General features: G+C 39.6%; 1 protein-coding gene across 1 annotated transcript in view; it reads left to right on the top strand.

Moving 5' to 3' along the window:
- Positions 1 to 187: 187 nt before the first annotated feature.
- The window catches only part of LOC111953414 (polyprenol dehydrogenase), a 28,178-nt gene continuing 21,065 nt past the window's right edge, over positions 188 to 7,300 (top strand). The window contains exon 1 of the mRNA XM_023972666.2: positions 188 to 448. The gene's annotated coding sequence lies outside the window, so the exon portion shown is untranslated. The remainder of the gene's footprint in view (positions 449 to 7,300) is intronic.

Raw genomic sequence — 7,300 nt, 5'->3', positions numbered from 1 at the left:
TGTTGTCTATATATAATGATGCATAATCATATTTGTGTTGCTTCCGTGAATGTTGAGGTCTCTAAAGACAAATGTATAGGCCAGTGGATGCCAGCGAGTCTGACTCTTCAAGTTGGCACGCATCAATGCAGATTCCAAGGAGGACTAGTTCGGGTGCTGTAGAGTGCAGATAACGTGTCCATCATTTCATTCATAAGAGCCGGAGCAACAGAGCCCGCTTATTCATCCTCTGTTTCTTCGCTGCTGACATGCAGTCTTTCTTGTCTCCATTTAACAAGGCGATCTTAGTGGCTTTGTTTATTTTTGCCATCTTACTCATTCTTTATGTAATACTATGGTATATATGCCGAGACGTGGATTGTGACCACGGTATCTGACGCTTGTCGTGAGAAAAGCAGACGATACCCWGACTTTGGCTTATACGGAGACGCGCCAGGGTGACCCTTTGGTAAGTCCACAGGCGCGTCTTGACCGCTCTGACCATGAGCTCAAGGTGCATCATTTAACKAACGGTAACATGGAATTCCTTTGTATATATTGGTGATGTTGAGTACAATATGTGCAGTTCCTTTTATGTGTATCMTGTAGGCTGAATACCCTATTCAATTTGATCTCCAACGTGTTGCGCCACATTCGTGTTAGCATGAGGTAGGCTATTGCAAAGCAGGGGAAATGTTTCCCTTGATTTCTATTAGTATTCATAGTAAAATGTTATAATTCAGTAAAACGTATATTAGTGGAAAAGCTGCTACCGTGTGACAAAGAAGGCGGGAAGGTGGTTCAGGCTACACGTTTTTGAAGCATCTGTGTCACCCTTATCCCCCTCGCTTGCAAATGTCCCGTTCTTGGTCATCCAACAAAAACACCGTTGACAATTCATAGAGACGTGTTGCATGAGGAGGCATCAATAACATTTGAAATTCTATTGAATCATTCTGGTTCTGATTCTGGTTCAACCACAATTGGAAAGTGTGATGGGAATAGACGGGATTAATTTTATTCTATGAATATTTCAATTCTGCGGAATGTCCTGTAAATGCTTACCTTTAAAACAGCTCTGCTTTTTTATTTTAGTTCATTTGACCTTATACCGTGTCCTGTGTATCCAACATTAGATGTAATAACATTGCAATAACAAAACCCCAACCATCTCTATAAATATTTGCATTGAAATCAAAGAGAAAGCTTTTTGATGCAGATACTCAGCATATAGCCTATTCATATTGTTGGATAACAATTTAGGCCTACTGCCCCCAGTAGTCTATTCTACAATACATAKAAATATATTATTTAATAATCCCACTCAGTCTGAACTTCCCACTCATGCTGAAAAAAAATAKGGTTCTTAAATGGTTCTRCCTCAGCTTTTAAGGTTCCTTGGATAACTCTTGCCTTGATAAAGAACAGTTTACTTAAGCGTGGGGTTCTTGATGTGGATCTACGGTTCTTCAGAATTCTAAAAGCTTCTTGGYATAAATGGAAGCCTGCATACATTTAAATGAGAGTTAAATGAACACTCAGCTGTGTAAAAGAACCCCAGTATTGGTGTTAATAACCAGAGTTGAACCAAAACCATGCAATACAGGACCAAAAGTATGTGGACACCTTCTCGTCAAACATCTCATTCCAAAATTATGGGCATTAATATGGAGTTGCGCCCCCCCGAGCCCCCTTTTTTTTTTTTGCTGCTACAACAGCCAACAGGCGAACTATTCGAATTTTTGCAACCAGGAAATGGTGGAGACATTTCTGCATAGCGCATCTTTAAGGTATTTAATGACAAGATATTCACTTAGGATCTCACTTTATGAAGGCCACAGGACTTAATATGAAAGAATGCAACAACTACGTCTCTGTCATTAGCAAAAAAAATCCCTTGAAAGGCACCATGGGAAATATGCAGATCAGGCTTAAAACCATACAGCAGGGCTATTTAATTACGGTCCTGGAGGGCCGAGCCATTTCTTCTTTTTTTTTCAAAGAACCATCTCATTTATGGTTCTTCAAAGACCCTAAAATGGTTTTCTTATGGCTTCGCTCTCAAAAACCTTATTTGGTTCCAACATGCACCTTTTATTTTTAGTAGTGCAGTCTGAACTGACTGYGTGCATCCGAAATGGCACCCTATTCCCTATGTAGTGCACTACTTTTGACCAGAGCGTTATGTAGGGAATAGGATGCAATTTGGGATACAACTGACTCTTGGGCCCAGGTCAAAAGTAGTGCATTATGTAGGGAATAGGGTGCAATTTGGGACGCAGYGGAGAGGAGACCTCTAAATAGGAGACCTCTAAATAGAGAGAAATGTGTTTGCATAACACTTTGAAGTTGGAGCTTACCCACCTGCTCTGTTCTAGCCTAGCCTACTGCTCTATAATTCCAGTAAAGGTAAACCTGAAGTTTGTCAATCCCTCAGGGGGCCTTCATGGAATGAGCTCCCTGCTGTTTGACAGAACACAAAGACGGTGCACTTTCCTGACAGTGTAAACAACGTCACCGAAACACACAACAATGGGTTGACTTMATTTGACTGTAGACTGTCTGCCAGTGATGCTGTCTTGTAACTTTTCAAGGACAGTGTTTAATAACCAACATCTGATGCATTCTATCACTATGACACCGGCGAGTCAGTCACTCTAAAATGCTATTTGGAGAACAGTAAAAACAAGCAAAAATGACCCCAGCCATTATCACCGTGGCTGCTGTAGCTTCATTCAGTCGATCTACAAATACATAGTCTATTAGCTATACAATTAGCCCCTACACATTAACCCACATTAACTCAGCACCCGGATTAAAAACTATAATTTAATACAGAAGGATCTCTCAGCAAAAAAAAGTATTTAAAAAAACAAAAGCTAAACAAATACCTTTGCTTTACAGAAAAAAAGTGTGTGCAGTTGTACAGCTAATTTCCTGCAATTCTACACATTTTGCCATTACTTATGCCATGTTAATATGTTATCTGAGTGAAAGTAACTAACAAAATCAATTGGGGCCCCCTGGAGGTCATAGCCCCTGGGCACGTGCTCCCGAGTGGCGCAGCAGTCAAAGGCACCGCATCTCAGTTCTAGAGGCATCACTACAGACCCTGGTTCAATTCCAGGCTGTATCACAACTGGCTGTGATTGGGAGTCCCATAAGGCGGTGCACAATTGGCCCAGCTACYTCCGGGTCCATCATTGTAAGTAAAGAATTTGTTKTTAACTGACTTGCSTACTTAAATAAAGGTTAAATAAAACAATTGTACCCCGTGTGCCCGGTCAGTAATTCGGCCATAATTACTACAAGTTTAGATAGCTGGCTAGACTAACTAGACTAATTAACTACTCAAAAACAATTACTGGTATGGCTAATTGAGTGACTGTCAGTGAGTAACAAGTAACAACAACTGKTAATGCACAACCAATTTTCGAAATTGCACCTTGTGTATTCTATTATTCTAACTCTCAACACTAAGACCTTGAGTGAGTTCCTAAAATAAAATAAAAATTACAGATGTCCAGACGTCGGTGTCCTCTTATGTAGCTATGGCCATGGTTCTCGTATTTTAATGAGCTGGCTAGCCAGCTAACGGTAGATAGCTACCAAGCTAGCAACAAACCAACACATTGTCTTGAAAGTAGATTTTAGTTGCCTGGCTTGCTACAAAGATATTCTCAATACATTTTTAAACACGTTTATTTTGGTGCCAAAAAATGTGCGAGTAACGTTGCTATTTGGACCAGGCTGTTGCGATGTCATGCAGACTGCCGTTTTTGTGTTTCTAATTTTTTATAATGACAAGGACAAGTTTGATGTTGGACAACAACAATAGAATGTTCGCGATTGAATGCGTGCCAAAGACAGTAAGATGAAAAGCAACATTTATACTGAGGACTTTACGACAATCCAGTAGTGGTACATGGGTAAAATCACTGCCATATTACAACCTATGTGTTGTGATAATTGCATTGTTTGCTCTATAACCTTTTAGTTCATATGCCTTGTGATATATAGGCCTAAGGCCGAGACAATAAGAATACACAGTGGCAGAATAAATTTAACCACACATTTGTTTATTTTTTTACCGGAGAGCAACGTCTGTCCAGTGAAGTCCACAAAACATATTGCATGTCACAAACCTACACGACCTACAGCATGGTCAAGCAAGGTAATGTTTCCAACATTTTCAGACTACTTTCAGACTACTCTTGTTATATTTTTCACGCTTTTAGTTTTTGTTGTCCTAGGCTACCTGGCTAGAATTCGTGCTCACTAACCTAACGTCCTTTCATGGGCAACGATACGCCAGTCCAGCTAGGTAACATTAGCATACTACATCTAGCTATATGTTGAACTTCCATTCTCTCAGGCCAGGGGCACAATATATGAATTTATGGTTGGATCAGAATCACCGTTATAATCATTGACCAGTACGGAGAAATAATCCTTGGCTAATTTAAGAAAGGGACAATTTTAGCTAGCTAGCTAGCCACCAGAGGACAACAACACAACGAGATGCAACAATTCATGTTTTCTCTGTCAGTAATGATGTTTGGCTTGTGATGTGATTGGCCTGAAGCCAAATCCAAACTGGCTTCCATTGACACTTTTTTTGGGGTGCACCAGGACCATTCACAGCTGMTTTTTTTWATCAAGTCAAATCAAATWTAATTTGTCACATGCGCCAAATACAATATGTACAATAGACCTTACAGTGAAATGCTTACTTACAAGCCCTTAACCAACAATGCAGTTTTAAGAAAATACCTGAAAAAGTAAGAAATTAAAGTAACAAATAATTAAAGAGCAGCAGTACAATAACAATAGCAGTACAAAAACAATAGCYAGGCTATATACATGGGGTACCGGTACAGAGTCAATGTGCGGGGGCACCAGTTAATTGAGGTAATATATGTAGGTAGAGTAATTAAAGTGACTATGCATAATGCTCGCTGACTTCCCTTGCATTCAATGCTACGGGCGGCAACAACGTCATACTCTTTCTGACCTTACAGCATCAGACAGATACTCTGCACATACTGAGACAGATACTCTGCACATACTGAGACAGAGGGAGGCTGTTTCATTCGGCCTAATGCTTTCTCCGATGAGATACATTCAGCCTCTTGCGAATTGAAGGAAATGTATGAAACACAGAGAGACGAACAATAAATTATTTTGTATGTTTTGTTAGCCCCGCTTCACTTGGCGTCCATGTATACACGCCACTGCCGCAATCATCACTAGGTCAGTTAGGTGGAAAGAAAAGTTGGTGGAATTCTACAGTTTGCGTGTTTTCGTCTCTACTGAAAGGGATAAACTAGAGGCACCCAAACTTTTTGGGCCCATGACCCCATTTTGATATCAAAATGTTTTCACGACCCACCATGTAAAAAAAAGTGATGTAATCAACGGCCAATGTAATCAACAGTCTATTACAAATCAGTCTGACTATACTTTTGACATGATTTCAATCTGAAGGAAGTATGGGGTTGAAGTGACTGAAATGCATCAGAATGGTATTGGGAAGTTCAGAAGACAATTATTTTGTATGACCTTCTTTGTAGAAAAGGACGTCATCATTGATAAAGTACTTTTCCCCCCAGTCTGATTTGGTGCCTGGTCTTGTCCACTCTGTTCTAGTTAGTCCTGCTCGGATTGTGGGCATTGTAGAGGGAAACAGAAGACACATAAGATAGAGACACATTTGTACTGTAGGAAGAAAGCAGAAACGGCTCTGTTTATTACACCTGCATCTAGTGGCTACCAGAGGTTATTGACGTAACACCGGTTCTATGAACCATGTGTTCATAGAACAACCAGCAATGTTTAAAACATTTATTTTAGAGTTTCTCTCGCAACCCCATTTTCAAATCAGGCAAATCGCGACCCTTAGTTTGGGAAACGCTGAGATAAACTGATAGACTCCTGTGTGATCTCGGCAAACCGACAGGGTCTATCAGTCTGGGTCGTTTGCTTGACTCAAGACTTTGTTGGACTTAGCAAAAGCTTGAATCTTGGAGTTGCCACAACGCCTTGGGCCTTAGGCAATATTATGTACATTAAACCTTCCTTAGATGATAGTGCGGTAAATTGAGCAATTTTTTTTGCATTCAGCATCACACCGCCAAGGGAAACATAGTATTCTTTCTAACAAAGATATCTACATATATTTCAGGATGTTACGTATCACTGGATATAATCAGAATTAATGTAAACATAACAGTTTTGAAAACATAGCTTGTACAAAAAAAGTGGTCTCTTGGCACAATTTACCAGGCTTAACACCTAACAAACACTTTGTACTTTTTTTTAACACTTTCAACATAGGCCAGGCCCTGTTGTTACCTCATATCCCAGCGATAATGCCTTGCATTACGCTTAGGAAGAAAACACTTCAATTTGCTCAATTTGCCATTGGCTCAACCATTGGCTCATTTTGACTATATTAGCCCACACAGCTACAAGGATGCACTTTCATGTTAGGTTTAGGACCTCATATAGAAGCTTATAGAGACCCCACCTGATGTATAGAACAATCTTAAAATGATCTAATTTGGTTTAGATACAGTACAAGCATCATGAAACCTCTAACACAATACATTCATTTMACTTGGATTTAAAAAAAAGTTTAATGTGGTTTCTTCCTTCGCAGACTCCATGAAATGATGACCTCTTCCTTAATATTTGGTCAAATTATTAATTTTGTGTATMGTTTCCTAGAAGCAAGGGTGGGTCAATTTACCCCTTTGGCTCAATTTACCCCACTCTCCSCTATAACAGAAGTGAACTGTCACGTTCTGACCCTAGTTCTTTTGTTATTTCTTTGTTTTAGTGTGGTCAGGGCGTGAGTTGGGTGGGTTGTCTATGTTAGTTTTTCTATGATTTTCTATTTCTGTGTTTGGCCTGATATGGTTCTCAATCAGAGGCAGCTGTCAATCGTTGTCCCTGATTGAGGACCATATTTAGGTAGCCTGTTTTCTATTGTGTTTTGTGGGTGGTTATTTTCAGTCTTTGTGTGTCTGCACAAGACAGAACTGTTTTCGGTTGTTTCTTTGTGGTTTTGTTATTCAGTGTTCAGTTTTGATTATTATTAAATATCATGAACACTTACCACGCTGCACCTTGGTCCTCACCTTCTTCCACCGACGACAGCCGTTACGTGAACCTCAACTATTTCGACTAGTCAAAGCCTTACAATCAAGGCCAATGCTTAATTTAAAATTATTTATAAAAATGTATCAGGCTAATATTTTATAACTGGATTTGTGAAGTAAGAAGTCTAAATTTAAAAAATACTGACGATATTATATTT

This window comes from Salvelinus sp. IW2-2015, linkage group LG27 (assembly GCF_002910315.2).
Source record: "Salvelinus sp. IW2-2015 linkage group LG27, ASM291031v2, whole genome shotgun sequence".
Taxonomy (NCBI): domain Eukaryota; kingdom Metazoa; phylum Chordata; class Actinopteri; order Salmoniformes; family Salmonidae; genus Salvelinus; species Salvelinus sp. IW2-2015.
Note: the sequence above shows the minus strand (reverse complement) of the source record. Positions and strands in the feature narration are given on the sequence as shown.